The following is a 20,909-nucleotide window of genomic DNA, read 5'->3' as shown; positions in this document are numbered from 1 at the left end:
CTAGACCCAATACCTTACTTTTACCAGTGTCAGCAAATGTGATGTGACTCTTGTCGGATGGACGTAAGGTTGAGTCCATAAGAAGGCTTCTCTTGCCAGTCATATGATTGGTACACCCACTATCAATAATCCATTTTGAAGCTGCTGGTGTCGTACCCTATAGTGCAGTTAGGGGGATAGGCTTCACGAAGAGAATTGTGAAGCAAAAACATTTGACGAACCAGTGGGTTATGAAAGCTTAGATCGAGATTTGGACTAATAGGGAGAGTAGCAAGCGATTCAGGAACGAAGTACATAATAAGACCATTCGGGCATTTGATCTTGCGCCCTACAAGATGTTTAAGGTCCGCAGCAATAGTGTCAGACGATTTTGGTTTTCTGCTGGAGACCCTTCCCTGCAAAAGAGAGTTAAGCTTTCTTAGCCACCCACATCTTCAAGGGTGGCTTAGAAGCAATAAGTCTAAGTGCAGCATCTAAGAACTTTGGCTTTGGAGCCTTAGCAAAAAGTCTTGCAGGAGGACAATAGTACTCATAAGAATAAGCAGAATAGTTCTTGGTCTTATGAACATGGCGGTTTGATGAATCGCGCTCATATTCATAGGCCTGAGTATGGTTTTCCTACAAAACATTTGCGTTAGTGCGACTCAGGTGAGTCCTCTGTCTGTATGAAGCCTTTGGACCGTATGAAGCCTGTGGTCTGGGGTTTGTCTTCTTCACCTGTGGTGTCATGATGACATTCACAGGAAGATTCTCCAAACACTTTTTCGGCACCCAGATCTTCTTCATAGGCGGTCCATTCCTGCAGTTAGTACCAATATACCTGGCAAACACTTCACCATTCTGATTCTTAAACAGTTTATAGTTTGCATCAAAGGATTCATCAATGACAATGGGGTTAGCACAAGTGAAGCCAGATAGAGTGGATGGATCTGCTGAAGGTTCCTTTGCAGCAACCCATGTGGTTTTGGGGTACTACTCAGGTTTCCAGTAAGAGCCATCAGCATTCATTTTCATTAAGAACCCAACACCCTCTTTCCTAGGGTTTCGGTTCAGGATCTGCCTTTTGAGGAGATCACATAATGTCTGATGCCCTTTGAGACTTTTGTACATCCCTGTTTCAACCAATGTCTTCAACCTAGCATTCTCATCAGCAATAGCAGTGGTATCCTCAGCAGAGGGGTTAGTTCCCACATCAACGGTTGAAGATATTGCAACAGTAGCAGCTGATAGAGGTGAGGGTCCCGATCTTTCGATGAGATGATAACTATCGATTTGGTGGAGACGACTTTGACAATCTGACTACAAACGTGCACGACGTTGCGCCTTAGCAATCGCTAAACCAATCTCCTGAGGTTACTGACGATGCTGGAAGCACGGTCAGCCTGACCACGGAGGTCTATTCCTGCAAGCAATCGAAGAACGAGCAAGAATATGATAAAGCAATCTGAATATTGCAAATATATATGAAGTATTGATAATGGTGGGGATCCGGAAGCGGTCTTGGTCTGGTCGTTGGACACAAACGAAGTACACAAAGTTGCAATGGCTAACTTTTAACTAAACAAATCCCAAGGAAAAAGCTACTAGATGGATCTACTTATATAGGAGCAAGGGGTGGCGGCCAAGGAGGTGGGAGGACGTCCCAAGGCAGCCTAAAACTAACCCTAGGTCGTACAAGGCTCATGGGCCCAAGTGGAGGTGATGCAACACCTTTGGGCTTATAGTTTGACTCGGATTCTGCTGCAACGTCAGATTTTTTTGTCCGTAACTCAACGCTCCGGCCGAATTTGAAGGTGAATCCAATTGGGATGGAAAGAGAACGAAATCTAGTTTCCAACAAAAAAAGAATCACCCAATTCGGAGTCCGTATGAAAAAGTTGTTGGCGTTTTGAGTCAGGTATGTCTGTGCAGTCCGAATCTGAATCCAGAACGTGAGAGACTTGGACTCTATCTTCTCTTGGCCCAAAAGTGACGTGAGAGGACTTTTTGAACACAACCTAAACATCTCCTTTTCCTTATCTTCATATGTGGATTGTACAAATGTCCCATACACCTGCAATTAGACAAAACACAAAAGTGTGTGAAGTATTTTTGTTCTGGATAACATAAATAGACTATTGAATAGTTTGCATTAGAAATCACCTGACAAATATGCATGTATGCAATATTTTTGGTCGTATCCAAGGTAGTCATGTCCTCATCATCCTCCCCTTTTTGAAAACAAAGCCGTCCTCGGCATTGCTTAATCTGAAATGCGGCTAACAAAAGAGACAAGGTGTACATGTTGTATATGTATATGTCATCCATTTTAACTTCCCTTGATTTTTGCACATATGTCACATGTATACATGAGTAACTTTCATTGTTCATAAAATCTAAAGCCAAAAAATTATCACAAGAAGTAGAAGGCATAAAAATATTGCAACTCAGTTTGCACATATAAGTGAAGCTCTTATTCACTTCAAAAGATTGGCAATGTTCATCATTAAACCATCCTAACTTCGATGAATAAACCTTACTTTCATCAAATTTACATGCTACAACATGGTTAAATAAGCAAACATGCAATAAGTCATTGGACACAGAATCATCATCAAGATTAGAGGTCATATCAAAATGATTAACATTGGTTCTTTTGCATCAACAGTTAATTCAATGGGTGCACTCAAAATTGTTGATATTTCAGTTGTTTGATCACATGACGCATTCATGACAGTAACAAGAGTCTCTAAAATAGGTGGTGTGCTCAAATCAACAGGTAACTCAACACATGATGCATTCAAGTTAACTAGGCATGCTTCATTCTCATGTGAAGTTATATCATCAAGACCTTTACTGTTACCTCGCAGAGATGTAGCTGATGTAGGTACGGAAGTTGACAATGTACCATACTCTTGAGATGATATCGCGCTCACAATCCGAGGTGGGGCTGCTCTAGTAGGTGCAATAGTGGAGTAACCAACCGGCGGTGGTGAGCATGAACTGGAATGGTAGTTGTTGTAGTCACCCAATGCATCCTCCTGTATTTGTCTCTCAAAGGTACAAGCACAGACATACATACCAGTAATGCAACGAGGAATATACTGAAATCTTGCCTGAATATCATGGTTCAAACCACCAAAAAATCTATTCATTGTATCATCCTCAGATTCTTCTATGTCACAATGATGCATATAAGATTTGAACTCTTGGTAGTAAGCATGAACAATGTTACTGCCTTGTTTTAATTGCTCCAATTTGCAACGCAATTCACGACGATAGTAAGGAGGAAAAAATTGTTGTCTCATTACAGCTTTCAAAACTTTCCAAGTTGTGGGTTGGTTATCAATGTTTTTCTTACAATGTACACTCCACCAAACAGAAGCAAAACCAGTAAATGCTCTAATGGTAGCTCGTACTCTCTCAAGTTCAGAAAAATCATGGTGACTAAAAACTTGTTCTACTTCAAGCTCCCAAGCTAGATAAATAGCAGGATTAAATCTACCCTCAAATGATGGTAAAGAGATAACCTGACCATATGCTTGTGTGTGTTGTCCCAACTCTCGTGATGGTGAAGATGTGTCCGTCATCCAAGAACTTCTATCTCTGGAACCTGTCATGATTAGTAGAAACAAGAACCAAAATTCGAGAATAATGTTCCTATGAACTACTAGGATGTGGTTGTAAAGTGCTCACAGTAAAGCAAATATCAATATCTTACAAGTTCTTACCATGCGGCAGGTGGTGACAGGCAACCAGCGGTGTCATAACTCCGAAGATTGTGTAAAACGATTGCCAGGGGAACGTACGTATACACGGTGTAGAAATATGTGGAGCTGGGTTGGCTATATATGGTAGCAAAAGATTAGCAATAATCAATTCAGAGATGCAATGTTGAATAAACGCTCAACGACGGTACTGTGCTGCTCCTAGGCCAGACCAAACTAGAGACGCGAGCCTAGAACACTAATGAGGTCACGTCGTAGCACAACTAGCATCAATAAAGGATATGAAGTAGCTCTGGACAGCAAGATATAAGTGAAGATCACAATAGCAGTAGACCTATTTAGAAGCTGATGTTGAGGTGCCAAATACTGAACTAGCTTCTGCAACTATTTAGATTCGGCTCGTCGCTAGCTTTCATTTGAGTACTCGCGTAGCCAAAACAGACTTCATATGAGGAAGTTATGCCTGTTTTACTGAACAGTGCACAAAACAGATTTCAATCCGAATTCAACTACGAGATTGAGTCTAGATAGATCCGAATTTTTTTTCTCCACTCTTTTTTTTCTCACACTTTTTTTCTTTTCCTTTCTTTTTTTCTCTGACTTTTTTTTACTTTTTTTTCTCTCGTTTTTTTTCTCTATCTTTTTTCTCTCTCTCCCTCTTTCCAAAACAAACTAGATAAGATGTAGATTGGATCAAGCGAAGATGGGAACGATCTCAACTATGATTATGACAATGAACGGTGGGTAGCACGTGGAGGAAATTGATGGATGGGTGGTGGACAGCGGAAGGGATAACGATGCAGCGGCGACGTGACTAATGTGAACAGAACTCGAAACTCTAAACGACCTAGACACTAAGACTAGCAACTCGACACGACGATGCAACCGATAATTCAACTATGCAAGCAATGAAAAGAAAATTGCAAAGGCTCAGACTGGCTTGGACAAAGGATGAATAGATCTAACTCTTTTTTGTGGATTTTTCTTGGACAATAGGTAAGAAAATAAATCTAATCTAGGAAAACTGAAAATTCTCACCGAGCAACCTGAAAACTGATACTACTTGATAGAGGTGAGGGTCCCGATCTTTCGATGAGATGATAACTATCGATTTGGTGGAGACGACTTTGACAATCCGACTACAAACGTGCATGACGTTGCGCCTTAGCAATCGCTAAACCAATCTCCTGAGGTTACTGACGATGCTGGAAGCACGGTCAGCCTGACCACGAAGGTCTATTCTTGCAAGCAATCGAAGAATGAGCAAGAATATGATAAAGCAATATGAATATTGCAAATATATATGAAGTATTGATAATGGTGGGGATCCGGAAGCGGTCTTGGTCTGGTCGTTGGACACAAACGAAGTACACGAAGTTGCAATGGCTAACTTTTAACTAAACAAATCCCAAGGGAAAAGCTACTAGATGGATCTACTTATATAGGAGCAAGGGGTGGCGTCCAAGGAGGTGGGAGGACTTTCCAAGGCAGCCTAAAACTAACCCTAGGTCGTACAAGGCTCATGGGCCCAAGTGGAGGTGATGCAACACCTTTGGGCTTGTAGTTTGACTCGGATTCTGCTGCAACATCAGATTGTTTTGTCCGTAACTCAACGCTCCGGCCGAATTTGAAGGTGAATCCAATTGGGATGGAAAGAGCACGAAATCTAGTTTCCAACAAAAAAAGAATCACCCAATTCGGAGTCCGTATGAAAAAGTTGTTGGCGTTTTGAGTCAGGTATGTCTGTGCAGTCCGAATCTGAATCCAGAACGTGAGAGACTTGGACTCTATCTTCTCTTGGCCCAAAAGTGACGTGAGAGGACTTTTTGAACACAACCTAAACATCTCCTTTTCCCTTATCTTCATATGTGGATTGTACAAATGTCCCATACACCTGCAATTAGACAAAACACAAAAGTGTGTGAAGTATTTTTGTTCTGGATAACATAAATAGACTATTGAATAGTTTGCATTAGAAATCACCTGACAAATATGCATGTATGCAATATTTTTGGTCGTATCCAAGGTAGTCATGTCCTCATCAGTAGCAGTAGAACATTCAGCAATAGAGGTAGCATTATCACGCTCAATGCATTTAAGACATGGTGGTTCAAATCTTTCCTGAGCTGAACTGATCTGTTCGGCGCAAAGCGACTCGTTTTCTTTCTGAAGATCTCCATGAGCCGCTCTCAATTTCTCAAGATCCTACTTCCTTTGAAGATAATCAAAGGAAAGCCTTTCATGAGCTGTTGAGAGCGTCTCATGACGACTTTCAAGTTCCTCATACTTAATGTGAAGATTTTTTATGTGTTCAATTAAGGACTGAGATCGAGTCATTTCAGCGTCTAACAGATCATCGCTTTTGTCTAACAGTTTTTAAATGTGTTCCATGGTTTTCTGTTGTTCAGTTGCAATTTTAGCGAGTGTTTTGTAGCTGGGTTTGGAACCACAATCAAAGTCATCGTCACTAGATGTTTGATAGTGAGTAGTGCGTGTGTTTACCTTGGCACCGCGTGCCATGAAGCAGTAGGTAGGCGCGGAGTAGTCTTTGTCATTTGCATCGGTGTCGGTGATGGAGTCATTGTCTTCAGTGTTGAAGATGGACTTGGCAACGTATGCTGTAGCCAGACTCGCAACGCCAGAGTCGGACTCCTCCTCAGACTCCACCTCCGCCTCCTCAAAAGCGGACTCCTCCTCTGAATCCATTTCCTTGCCAACAAACGCACGTGCCTTGCCAGATGAGCTCTTCTTGTGTGATGAAGACTTTGAGGAGGACTTGGAAGAAGACTTTGAGTATTTCTTCTTCTTCTTGTCATCAGAATCATACTCCTTGCTCTTCTTTTTCTTTTTGTTCTCAATGTCCCACTGCGGACACTCAGATATGTAGTGGCCAGGTTTCTTGCACTTGTGGCATGTTTTCTTCTTGTAGTCATGAGCAGAAGCTTCATCATTCCTTGAGCTTGATCGTGAAGACTTTCTGAAGCCTTTCTTCTTGGTGAATTTTTGGAACTTCTTCACAAGCATAGCAAGCTCCTTTCCAATGTCTTCAGGATCATCAGAACTGCTGTCAGATTCTTCTTCAGATGAGGAGACAACTTTTGCCTTCAAGGCACGAGTTTGCCCATAGTTGGGACCGTAGATATCTCTTTTCTCAGAAAGCTGAAACTCATGTGTGTTGAGCCTCTCAAGTATGTCAGACGGATCGAGTGTCTTGAAATCAGGACGTTCTTGAATCATCAGGGCTAGGGTGTCAAACGAACTGTCAAGTGATCTCAGGAGTGTCTTGACGACTTCATGCTTGGTGATCTCAGTAGCGCCGAGGGCTTGAAGCTCACTTGTGATGTCAGTGAGTCGATCAAACGTGAGCTGGACATTCTCATTGTCATTTCTCTTGAAGCGGTTGAAGAGGTTGCGAAGGAAACTGATTCTCTGATCTCTCTGGGTTGAGACGCCTTCGTTGACCTTGGAGAGCCAGTCCCAGACTAGCTTAGATGTTTCGAAAGCACTCACGCGGCCATACTGTCCTTTGGTCAGATGACCACAGATGATATTCTTGGCAGTAGAGTCCAGTTGAACGAACTTCTTGACGTCAGCAGCAGTGACACCTTCTCCAGCCTTGGGAACGCCGTTCTTGACGACATACCATAGGTCGACGTCAATGGCTTCAAGATGCATACGCATCTTATTCTTCCAGTAGGGATATTCAGTTCCATCAAAGATGGGGCACGTAGCGGAGACTTTAATTATCCCTACAATCGACATAGCTAAAACTCCAGGTGGTTAAACCGAATCACACAGAACAAGGAAGTACCTTGCTCTGATACCAATTGAAAGTGCGTTATATCGACTAGAGGGGGGTGAATAGGCGATTTTTATGAAAGTCTTCAAAATGTGGAAGTTTCGAAGACAAACGATAGAAATAAACCTATTACCATGCAGCGGAAGGTAGACTACACTAGGCAAACCATAGTCAAGTATTCAATGAAGTGAAAGCACAATGACTAATAGCAGCTAGGTAGTAAGGATCAGGTAGGAAGATATTATGAAGCCAATCAGAACAAGAAGTCACTCAGTGAAGACAAGAGATAGTGCAATCATACAATGACTTCACAAGGACCAACAGTAAGTAAAGGGAAGGGGAGGATGAAACCGGTGACTCGTTGAAGACAATGATTTGTTGGACCAGTTCCAGTTGCTGTGACAACTATACGTCTGGTTAGGGCGGCTAGGTATTTAAACCTGAGAACACACAGTCCCGGACACCCAGTCCTGAACACGCCGCTCAGGACACCCAGTCCTCACCGTATTCCCCTTAAGCTAAGGTCACACAGACCTCGCCCAATCACTCTGGTAAGTCTTCAAGGTAGACTATCAAACCTTCACAGACTTCGTTCACCGGCAATCCACAATGACTCTTGGATGCTCAGAACGCGACGCCTAACCGGCTGGAGGATTCACAGTCCTCAAGTGTAATAAGTCTTCAGATCACACAGACAGGAAGACTTAAGTGATGCCTAACACTCTTTGGCTCTGGGTGGTTAGGGCTTTATCCTCGCAAGGAATTCTCTCTCAAAGGCTTCGAGGTGGGTTGCTCTCAAATGAAAAAAGCCGTACTCTAACTCTGAGCAGCCGACCGTTTATGGTTGTAGGGGGTGGGCTATTTATAGCCACTAGGCAACCCGACCTGATTTGTCCGAAATGACCCTGGGTCACTAAGGAACTGACACGTGTTCTAACGGTCAGATTTCAAACACACACGGCAACTTTACTTGGGCTACAAGCAAGGCTGACTTGTCCGACTCTGGACAAGATTCGCTCTCATAGTCTTCACTCGAAGACATAGCTTTTGGTTAAGCATCACTTCAGTCATTCTGACTGGTTCTCTTGGACCCCACTTAACAGTACGGTGGTTCCTATGACTCAATAAAGAAGAAAAAGAACTACGAAAGATCTGAGTCTTCGAGCTCCATAGGCTTCATGCGATGTCTTCTCTTGTCATAGTCTTCAATGAGAATATCTTCATATACCACCTTTGACATCAATGTCTTCATACATTTTTAGGGGGCATCTCTGGTAGGAAAACCGAATCAATGAGGGACTTCTACCTGTGTTATCCTGTAATTCTCACAAACACATTAGTCCCTCAACTAGGTTTGTCGTTAATACTCCAAAACCAACTAGGGGTGGCACTAGATGCACTTACACGGCCACTCGACCCGGGGAGCTTGCTGACCATGCCCCCCCGTAGTCTGCCTACTGGCCGTCAACTATCTTCGGCTTGACATTGAAGAGCTTCAACCACAGGCCAAAGTGTGGCCGGACCTGAAGAAAGGCCTCGCAGATTATGATGAAGGCTGAAATGTGCAGAAAGGAGTTTGGGCGAGGTCCTGGAAGTCTAGCCCATAAAATAACATCAGGCCCCTGACGAAGGGGATGAGAGGGAACACCACCCTTTCACCTAGCTGCGGAGTGGGGATGACCTGACCTTCCTCCGGGACGCGGTCAGCGACGTTAGATGGCAGATAGCTTGTGCTTTTCAGCTCTTGGATCGCGTTCTCGGTGGCGCTAGAGGCTCCCACTTTACCTTTGAGCCAGAGCCGGCTATGTGTAACGCCCCAGATGTAACATTCCATAATTGTAACTCCAACTCTTGCCATTTCCAGCTATGTTATATGTTATATCCTCCGTGGTTGGGGTTTGTCCTTGTTTTTTTGCATTTTGTTCATGTCATGCATTTCGTCTCATGTCATCATGTGCATCTCTTTTGAATTCATGTTTGTCTCATGCATCCGATCATTTTCCCCATTGTCCATTTCGGAATCTGACACTCACACATGCACCCATTGCACCTCTCATATCTCGTTTCTTGAGCGGGAGCAAAATGTTCTCGAAATGGGCCGAGATTTGTCGAGTGGCCTTGGTACATAACCGGCAGGCCGCCTGTCAAATTTCGTTCCATTTGGAGCTCGTTTGATGCCCCAACGGTTAACCGTGTAATCGCCGAAACCCATCTCTCATTGCAGCCCAACACCCCTTCATAACAGCCCACTAGCCCATCTAAACCCCCTCCAAGCTCTTCGTCATTGGATCACGATCGTGTGGGCGAAAACCACACCTCATTCGGACTATCCTAGCTCCCTCTACCTATAAATAGGCCCTCCTCCGAAATTCGGGCGAAACCCTAGCATTCCCCTTCCTCCGCGCGCTGGACACGTCCGCCCGGCGCCGGACACGTCCGCTGCCATCCCCTCGGCGAATCCGGAGCCGCCACGTCACCGCGCCACCGCCCAACGCCGCGCGGGCCCGCTAGCCCGAGGCCGCCCCCCCGGCCCGCGCCTCACCCGCCGCCGCCCGGTCGCGCCCCGCGCCGCCGCACGCCGCCTGCCGCCACCCACTGCTCCGCCCGCTCGCCGCCTGCCACCGCCGCCGGCGCGCCCCCACCACGCGACGCAGCCACCTCATCGCCGCTCGGCCCTCCTCCGGCCAGATCCGGGTCGGCGCTGCCCGGATCCGCCGCCTGCGACCTCGCCGGACTTCCCCTCGCCTCGCCGGAGTTTTCCTGTAACATCCCAAATTTTCAATTTGGAATGTTATACATTAGATCATCATTGCATATCATATTTTATTTTGCATTTTGGTTGATCCTAGAAAATTCTACGCAACTCAAGGACCCACGGAGAGAGTTGGGGATTTCGTTATTTTCATATTTGAGTTTTCTCAAATTTTGAGAATAGGATCATTTGATTTTAATTATTTTATCATCAATTATTTCTATTACAAAAATATGAGAGAGGGAATAAAATGACTTTCCCAAAATACGGAAATATTGAGGATTTAATAATAAAATCAAATAAGATTTTATTTCGGAGTTTTCCGGTGTTTTATTTTGAATTTAGGAAAAATGTGTGTTTTTCAAAATTGCATTTAGGGCCCAAATAAATGTTCACTTTGTCGGGCTTGATTTTAGAAGCCCGGGAAAATTTATTTCAGGATTTTTGGAGTCCGTTTAATATTTCTTTTTATTTTTCTTCCGAGCGTAACTATTTAAAAAAAAGGGGAACCGACCTACGGGCCGTGCCCGACTAGGACTCCCGTCCCGTAGGGGCTTTATAAGTCGGCCCACCCCAGGGGGGGGACCCTAGCCCAGCGCCCCGCCCTAGCCTTGCACCACCGCCGCCGCCGCCTGCGCGCCGCCGCCCCGCCGCGCCGCCCGCCGGAGCCGCCGCCCCGCTGCACGCCCGCCGAGGTTCGCCTCCGCTTCGTAGTCCGTGCCGCCTGTTTTTTTTAGAAAACCGAATGGTTTTCCGTCGGTTTTTTTTTCGGTTTCTTTTTAGTTTTCGTTTTTTTAGATCGGTTTTTTTCGGTTTAGGTTAAATAGCAAGCGTTCGCTCGTTTGTTCGTTTAAACGAACACGTTCATCGTTTAGATCTGGATAACGAACGTTCATTCGTTAATCCGTTCATCGTTTTCTTTTCTCGGATTAAATCCGTGATTTTTCTGATCGCGATTCCTGATCCGATTTTTGTTTTAGTATAACTTTTCGCTCGTTTATCGGAATCAGGCGATTCAAGCACCTAGAGTTTCGTCTCGAAACCCTCTATCCGTTTAACCAACTTAAACAAGATTTTGCTACTGTAAAACTTGCCCTAGATCCTGATTACTAGAACAAAGTTGTTTTCTTTCGCCGTTTAACTTTAGTTGCTTCATTCGATTTGATTCTTTTTGCCAACCGGAGTTCTTAAGTTGAACCTTCTGGTTAGATCTCTTATTTGAGTTTTACCTATGCATTAGATGAGTACTTATTGTATGCTTGTTTGTTTGTTTGTGATAGAGTACCCGGAGTGCGCCGCCTATTACTTCGAATCGTTAGGTTTCCCGGATCATCAGCAAGGCAAGTAACACTTTGATCATACCTTTTCTACTACCCAGTTTTATTGCATTAGATCAATCCTCACACATTGCATGATTAGGATCTAATTAAATTGTGGGATGGGAAGTAGATGAGGTAGTACCTATTACCTGTTTATTATCAAACCTTTGGGAGTTACTTCTACGTTTGCTTATTATGCCATGCTATGCTAGTAGACGTGGATTTGGTGAGTGATATCCATGACAGATGTGAGATTGTTAATTAATGGTTTATCTAAGGTGGCAACTTAAACACACATCTGGGTGGATTGAGGCACCTGGGTATTCCAGGACTTGCCTGTTTTCTTTTGGACCGCCACCCAGGCTCAAAGGGATCATAAGACTATTCATACTAGAAACTTCCGTGTGCAGCCACAAGCTATTATGGGCTCTAGCATAGTTGACTAAGTCGTGCGAACTCTTACAGTGGTAGACTAGCAGATGTAGGGGATGTAGGTGGTACGGTCTACCCGATCGTAAGGTGCTAGCGCTTCTGAAAGACTATGTCTCGGTCATCCGTCTTCTCAAACACCATGTAGTGTGAGAAAACAAAAGGAGGCAATCGAGTCTTGTGGGGAAAAGTGCGCAAACCTCTGCAGAGTGTAACAAACTAATCATGGTTAGCCGTGTCCCTGGTTATGGACATCTTGAGTATCTAGTACTTGGATTTTCATGTGAATCTCAACATGTTACTCTAGATTAATTTTGTTGGGTTATGTTTAATGATGATGCTTAATTGGGATTGAGAATGCTGTCAACCATTCTCAATGTTTAACAACCACCATGATAGTAATTAAATTTTATTCCTTTGAAGTAGGGAAAAATTGGCTTTACGCAAAACTGTAACCATAGAGCTTTCCACCAGCCAAATATGCATATAGTATAGTTGTTCATTCCATTACTCTCTATGTGTTACCTTGCCAGCATATTCCATGTGCTGACCCGTTTTGGGCTGCAACGTTAATGTTGCAGACTTTTCAGACGACGATTAAGGAGTTTTAGGTCGTGGTTCTATTCTCAGTGATGCCGTTGGAGTTGATGGACTCACTTATCTTCCAAGCCTTCCGCTGTTATCGTTATTAGATGGCCTTAAGCCATATTTATTGTAATAAGTTCTCTTATGAGACACTCGATGTAATAAGTGTGTGATTGCTACTCTGCTCTAAATCCTCCGAGTACTGTGTGGTGTCAGCATTACTGATCCAGGGATGACACCGGAGCACAGAGATCAGACTGTTTGAGGTCTGGTCGCTACGGAGATGGTATCAGAGCACACGTTGACTGTAGGACACGACCACTAAGCTACAGACCTAGATCACTCTCTTCTCTTCTGACTTCTCATCTTTTCTACTCTTTAGGATGGCGGATGCAAGGAACAAGTTCACACAACTGGATGAAGATACACCCTTTGGACGTCACTTGAAGGAAGTCACTAGATACCTGAACATAGGAGTACCAAGCTTCACGGGAACCTACAACGCCACTTTACCTGAAGAAGAGCGCTGGATGATTCAAGTTCAAGTTCCAGGAAGAACGTTCAAGCCAGTCACTGAGCCCATAAAGTTTTCTTTTGATGCACCAACTTGGAGTCTAGGAAAGAGCATGGCAACTCACATCATCATGGGACGCATTGGAAAAGTCTACCGCAAGGATCTCAAGGATACTATCTACCAGATTTGTGGGCGCCGAGATGAACACTGGGAGATGATCAGCACCAGGAAGGATAGATCAATTGCAGCTTTTATCCAGGAGCTAAACCAGCACATTCGACGACAGGAGAACCAGATGTGCGCCGACATGATAGATCTGAAGAAGGCTAAGACTAGAATCAAGGAACTAGAGGAAGAACTCAAGGCTACACGTGAAGATTATGAAGGGGAAATTGAAGTATTGGTGGAGAAGAATGACGACCTGATCAAGAAGATTGGAATATTTATGGGAGGCCCGACACCCGTAGATGAAGATGAAGAACCCAAGGAGATTAGCTCGGAAGACTACATCATCATCGACGGCACCGATTCGGAAGCAGATAGTAGTGATGATGACTATGTTGATGAAGCAGGAGCAGATATTATGGAGTCAACGACCGTAGAATATTTCTAATAGACCACCTCATCAGTAGTAGTAGTCCACCATGTAAAAATAGTAGCCCGAGCACTTTTGCGATAGTTAGATCGATTGTATGCCTTTGTTTGATTGATTGAAGTGAATTATTTGCTTTTGCCTCATGTGCATATGGGTAGTGTTTTCTCTTTAGACCCTCTCTATTCTTATATCTCATCTTTTCTAAACCCTCAGATGCCTCCAAGACGTGACCCCGGTTTTGCTTTCCCACCGGAGCTCACCCAGTTGATCCAGCAGCAGAACACATTGATGTAGTTGCTAGTCCAGAATCAGAATCAGGGGAACAACAACAACAACCCACCACCACCACCACCTGTTGACCACTTAGCCCGTTTTCTTAGGCTGAATCTGCCGGTGTTTTCCAGTAGCACTGAGCCGATAGTAGCAGATGATTGGCTCCACAAGACAGCTAGGGAGTTGACCATAGCAGGATGCACAGATGCGGAGAAGGTGAAGTTTGCCGCACATCAGTTAGAAGGACCCGCAGCATCATGGTGGGAGAATTTCACAGCCACTTTCCCAGTAGACACTGTCACATGGGACCAGTTTCAGCAGGCTTTCCGTACTGCCCATGTTTCAGCAGGAGCTATGGCCATGAAGAAGCGTGAGTTTCGCAACTTGCGCCAAGGAGGAAGGACAGTTGGCCAGTATGTGGAGGAATTTAGTAAGTTAGCACATTATGCCCCAGATGACGGTGCTACGGATGCAGCTAAGCAAGAGAAGTTTTTGGAAGGACTGAATGATGAGTTGAGCATGCAGTTGATGGTAGCCACCTTAAATAACTACCAGGAGTTGGTAGATCGTGCTCTTATGATTGAAGGGAAGCAGCAGCAAATTGAGAATCGCAAGAGGAAGTATGGACAAGGAAAGTACAATTCAGGAGCTCAGCAGAAGCCACGTTTTACCCCTAGACCGGGAGGACATTTTCAGCATACCCATGGAGGAGGTAGCTCGCACAATGACAATGGCACCAAGAATGGTAATGGCAATGGAGGAAGCAACGGCCAGAACCGCACCAACCCCTCGACCCCAGCCAAGAAGGACTTGAGCCAAGTCACTTGCTATAAGTGTTCGAAGACCGGACATTATGCCAATGAATGTCCTGAAGGCCAAACTGGCAATGGAAGTTCTGGGAAGAAGCCGAACCCTTTCAACAGGGGACAGGTGAACCACGTTAGCGTGGAGGAGGTTGAAGCTCAGCCCGATGCAGTAATAGGTAAGTTTTTGGTTAAGTCATTTACTGCACTCGTTCTTTTTGATACTGGTGCATCGCATTCATACATCTCAAGGGGATTTGTGGATAAGTATAACCTACCAACCCAAGCCCTTAGGTCACCCATGTTAATAACCTCGCCCGGAGCAGAGTCTGTGGCTAGTCGATGGTGTGATCGGTTACCATTAAGGATTGGTAACTATGTTTTTCCCTCAGACCTAATATTATTGGAATCTCAAGGATTGGATGTGATATTAGGCATGGATTGGTTATCAAAGTATGAAGGGAATATTGAGTGTGCTAATAAGTCAATTTTGCTTACCACACCAAAAGGGAGAAGGATCAAGTATGTATCCCGACATGTGCCAAAGAGGACCCAAGTAAATTTCCTAACAGGAGTTGTGCAGGAGGAAGTACCAGTGGTAAGGGATTTCCCTGATGTATTTCCAGAAGAGTTGCCAGGCATGCCACCGGATAGAGATATTGAGTTCTTGATTGAGCTATTGCTCGGCACTGGGCCAATATCAAAGAGACCTTATAGGATGCCAGCAAAGGATTTGGTGGAAATTAAGAAGCAGATTAAGGAGTTACTGGATAAGGGATATATTCGCCCAAGTTCTTCACCTTGGGGATCGCCAGTACTTCTAGTGGAGAAGAAAGATGGATCGTTAAGGATGGTTGTTGATTATCGAGGATTGAACGAAGTAACGGTCAAGAACAAGTACCCACTACCAATGATCAACGATCTGTTTGATCGATTGCAAGGAGGTAAGGTATTTTCCAAGATCGATCTGTGATCAGGATACCACCAGTTGAAGATTCGAGAACAGGATATTCCGAAGACAGCTTTTACCACCAGGTATGGGCTGTATGAGTATACCGTTATGTCATTTGGTCTGACTAACGCGCCTGCCTACTTTATGAACATGATGAACAAAGTTTTTATGGAGTTTTTGGATAAGTTCGTCGTAGTGTTCATTGATGATATCCTGGTTTATTCGAAGAATGAAGAGGAGCATAAGGAGCATTTGCGTTTGGTACTTGGAAAGCTCAGAGAACATCAATTATATGCCAAGTTCAGCAAATGTGAGTTTTGGTTGAAGGAAGTAGGATTCCTCGGACACGTTATATCTGGAGAAGGTATAGCAGTAGATCCCGCTAAAGTTGAAACCGTGACCAAGTGGGAAGCCCCAACAACAGTTGCAGAGACCCGGAGTTTTCTTGGACTCGCAGGATACTACCGGAGATTTATTGAGAATTTCTCAAAGATTGTGAAGCCTATGACTGAGTTGTTAAAGAAAGATACCAAGTTCATATGGACAGAGGAGTGTGAGGCTAGTTTTCAGGAGTTGAAGAAATGCCTGGTTACCTCACTAGTGTTGATTTTGCCAGACCAGACCAAAGATTATGAGGTGTACTGCGACGCTTCACGTCGAGGACTTGGAGCAGTGCTTATGCAGGAAGGGAGAGTTGTTTCATATGCCTCAAGACAACTGAAGCCCCATGAGTTGAATTATGCTACGCATGGTTTGGAGTTAGCAGCCGTAGTGCATGCTTTGAAAACATGGAGACATTTCCTCATTGGAAACCATTGTGAGGTGTACACGGATCATAAGAGTTTGAAGTACATTTTCACACAGAAGGAGTTGAATCTCAAACAAAGGAGATGGTTGGAGCTTATCAAATATTATGATATGAAATTACATTATCATCCCGGAAAGGCTAATGTAGTAGCTGACGCATTAAGCCGTAAGAGCCATGTCAATACGTTAATGACGGGAGAAATACCCAAGGATTTAGCAGAAAATCTTCATGAACTATGTTTGGAAATAGTTCCGAGAGGCTATGTAGCAGCATTGGAGATTCAGTCAACCTTGATGGATAGAATCAGGGAAGCTCAGAAGACTGACAAAGAGGTTGCCGCTATAAAGGAGAAATTGAGCAAAGGAAAAGCTAAAGGATTTCGTGAGGATGAGCACGATACCCTATGGTTTGAAGACCGTGTTTATGTGCCCAATAACCCGGAGATCAGGAAGTTGATTTTGCAAGAGGCACACGATTCACCATATTCGATTCACCCAGGAAATACCAAGATGTATTTGGATTTGAAGGATATTTTCTGGTGGACCAGAATGAAGAAGGATATAGCGGAGTATGTAGCAGTTTGTGATGTATGCCAGAGAGTAAAGGCAGAGCATCAGAAGCCAGCAGGATTGTTACAACCATTGCCGATACCCGAATGGAAGTGGGATAAGCTAGGCATGGATTTTATCACAGGTTTGCCCAGGACTCGTTCAGGCTATGACTCAATTTGGGTTGTAGTTGATCGATTGACGAAAGTAGCTCATTTCATCCCAGTAAAGACCACTTACACCAGTGCTAAGTTGGCAAAGATATACATGACCAGAATAGTATGTCTGCATGGAGTTCCGAGGAGTATCGTATCAGATAGAGGAACCCAGTTTACCTCAAAGTTCTGGAAGCAGTTGCACGAAACTTTGGGTACCAGGCTAGAATTCAGTATAGCTTTTCATCCACAGACAGATGGACAGACCGAGAGAGTCAATCAGATTTTGGAGGATATGCTGAGAGCTTGTGCGCTAGATTATGGATCTAGCTGGGACGACAATTTGCCATATGCTGAGTTCTTTACAACAACAGTTACCAAACCAGTTTGAAGATGGCCCCTTTCGAAGCTTTGTACGGAAGGAGGTGCAGGACACCGTTGTCGTGGGACGAAGTTGGAGAGCGCCAGTTGTTTGGACCTGACTTGATTAAAGAGTCTGAACAGAAGGTGGAATTGATTCGCGATAGGCTCAAGGTAGCCCAGTCCAGACAGAAAAGTTATGCAGATTCTAAACGCAAGGAGACAGTTTACGAAGTCGGAGATAGAGCTTATCTTCGAGTATCTCCACTTCAGGGAACAAAGCGTTTTGGAGTTAAAGGGAAGTTAGCGCCACGATTTGTAGGACCATATCGAGTTTTGGAGCGTATGGGAGAAGTGGCCTACAAGTTGGAATTGTCTGAAGGATTGTCAGGAGTGCATTATGTGTTCCACGTTTCTCAGTTGAAGAAGTGTCACGCGGAGATGGCTGACATAGCATTGAGAGACACAGTGCCTTTGGAAACTATTCAGTTGGATAACGATTTGACCTACGAGGAGAAACCAGTTAAGATCCTCGAGTTTGCTAGCCGAGTTACTCGCAGCAAAGTTATCAAGTTTTGCAAAGTTCAGTGGAGCCACCACTCAGAGGATGAAGCCACCTGGGAACGAGAGGAAGATTTGCTCAAAGACCACCCTCACCTATTTTCTAGCCAACCCGAATCTCGAGGGCGAGATTCATCTTAAGGGGGGTAGGTTTGTAACATCCCAAATTTTCAATTTGGAATGTTATACATTAGATCATCATTGCATATCATATTTTATTTTGCATTTTGGTTGATCCTACAAAATTCTACGCAACTCAAGGACCCACGGAGAGAGTTGGGGATTTCGTTATTTTCATATTTGAGTTTTCTCAAATTTTGAGAATAGGATCATTTGATTTTATTTATTTTATCATCAATTATTTCTATTACAAAAATATGAGAGAGGGAATAAAATGACTTTCCCAAAATACGGAAATATTGAGGATTTAATAATAAAATCAAATAAGATTTTATTTCGGAGTTTTTCGATGTTTTATTTTGAATTTAGGAAAAATGTGCGTTTTTCAAAATTGCATTTAGGGCCCAAATAAATGTTCACTTTGTCGGGCTCAATTTTATAAGCCCGGGAAAATTTATTTCGGGATTTTTGGAGTCCGTTTAGTATTTCTTTTTATTTTTTTTCCGAGCGTAACTATTTAAAAAAAAGGGGGAACCGACCTACGGGCCGTGTCCGACTAGGACTCCCGGCCCGTAGGGGCTTTATAAGCCGGCCCACCCCGGGGGGGGGAACCCTAGCCCAGCGCCCGCCCTAGCGCCCCGCCCCAGCCCCACACCCGCCGCCGCCGCCTGCGCGACGCCGCCGCTCCGCTCGCCGCCCGCCGCCGCCGCGCCGCCGCCCCGCCGCGCCGCCCCGTCGCACGCCCGCCGAGGTTCGCCGCCGCCTCGTAGTCCGCGCCGCCTATTTTTTTTAGAAAACCGAACGGTTTTCCGTTGGTTTTTTTCGGTTTTTTTAGTTTTCGTTTTTTAGATCGGTTTTTTCGGTTTAGGTTAAATAGCGAGCGTTCGCTCATTTGTTCGTTTAAACGAACACGTTCATCATTTAGATCTGGATAACAAACATTCGTTCGTTAATCCGTTCGTCGTTTTCTTTTCTCGGATTAAATCCGCGATTTTTCTGATCGCGATTCCTGATCCGATTTTCGTTTTAGTATAACTTTTCGCTCGTTTATCGGAATCAGGCGATTCAAGCGCCTAGAGTTTTGTCTCGAAACCCTCTATCCATTTAACCAACTTAAACAAGATTTTGCTACTATAAAACTTGCCCTAGATCCAGATTACTAGAACGAAGTTGTTTTCTTTCGCCGTTTGACTTTCGTTGCTTCGTTCGATTTGATTCTTTTTGCCAACCGGAGTTCTTAAGTTGAACCTTGATAGAGGCGAGGGTCCCGATGTTTCGATGAGATGGTGGCTATCGTTTTCTGTGGGAGTCGACTTTGACGATCCGACTACGAACGTGCGAGACGTCGCGCCTTAGCAATCGCTAAACCAACTTCCGAGGGTTATTGACCACGCCGGAGCATGATCAACCTGACCACGAGGGTCTGTTTCCTGCGAGCAAACGAAGAACAAGCAAGAAACTGAGATTGCAATCTGGATATTGCGAATATAAGATGAAAGCTTTATTGATCAAGGTGGGGTTCTGTGACGTCTTGGTCTGGTTGTTGGACACAAACGAAGTACGCGAAGTTGTAGCTATGGCGAACTTTTGATCTAAACAAAACCCAAAGTCTAAACGACGCCCTAAGGGCTGTATATATGGAGGAAGAGGGGGAAATTTCGTGGCCCTTGAGGGTGGGGTCCGAAACCAACCCTAACTCTTGTTTCCCCACACATACGGACTCTAAAAATAGCCTATACTTAAGTATTTCGAAATTACATGGGCCTGGCCCATTAATAAGGTGACGCAGCACCTAGAATCGCCTATGGACGAATATTATGAAGTGGCATCTTGTATATTTCGTCCAAGGCTTCATGCACTCCTTATGGCGGCTTTAAAGTCCTGAAATCATCACTTGTAACTCCGTTCTTGATCCCCTTGCGCATGCCATCAACTCCATGTGTGTTCTTGCTCCAATGTTCATCCTTCTCCAAGCTAGGCCCTTCATTTGTAAGCAAAACAAATGTATCCAATTTAGGCAGCATCATAATCTCATGAACATTAGAATCATTACCAAGAAACGAAAGTACCTGGTAATTTAATTGGCGTGCGCGAGCTCTAGTAATTGGTCCAGTATATGTAACAGTAGGGGCTGTGGGTGTAACAATGGTATTTATGTCCTCATCAAACCTTCTGGTTAGATCTCTTATTTGAGTTTTACCTGTGCATTATATGAGTACTTATTGTATGCTTGTTTGTTTGTTTGCGATAGAGTACCTGGAGTGCGCCGCCTATTACTTCGAATCGTTAGGTTTCCCGGATCATCAGCAAGGCAAGTAACACTTTGATCATACCTTTTCTACTACCCAGTTTTATTGCATTAGATCAATCCTCACACATTGCATGATTAGGATCTAATTAAATTGTGGGATGGGAAGTAGATGAGGTAGTACCTATTACCTGTTTATTATCAAACCTTTGGGAGTTACTTCTACGTTTGCTTATTATGCCATGCTATGCTAGTAGACGTGGATTGGGTGAGTGATATCCATGACAGATGTGAGATTGTTAATTAATGGTTTATCTAAGGTGGCAACTTAAACACACATCTGGGTGGATTGAGGCACCTGGGTAATCCAGGACTTGCCTG

The sequence above is a fragment of the Triticum dicoccoides genome, chromosome 7A (assembly GCF_002162155.2).
Source record: "Triticum dicoccoides isolate Atlit2015 ecotype Zavitan chromosome 7A, WEW_v2.0, whole genome shotgun sequence".
Lineage (NCBI taxonomy): Eukaryota > Viridiplantae > Streptophyta > Magnoliopsida > Poales > Poaceae > Triticum > Triticum dicoccoides.
This window is presented reverse-complemented; position numbering follows the sequence as displayed.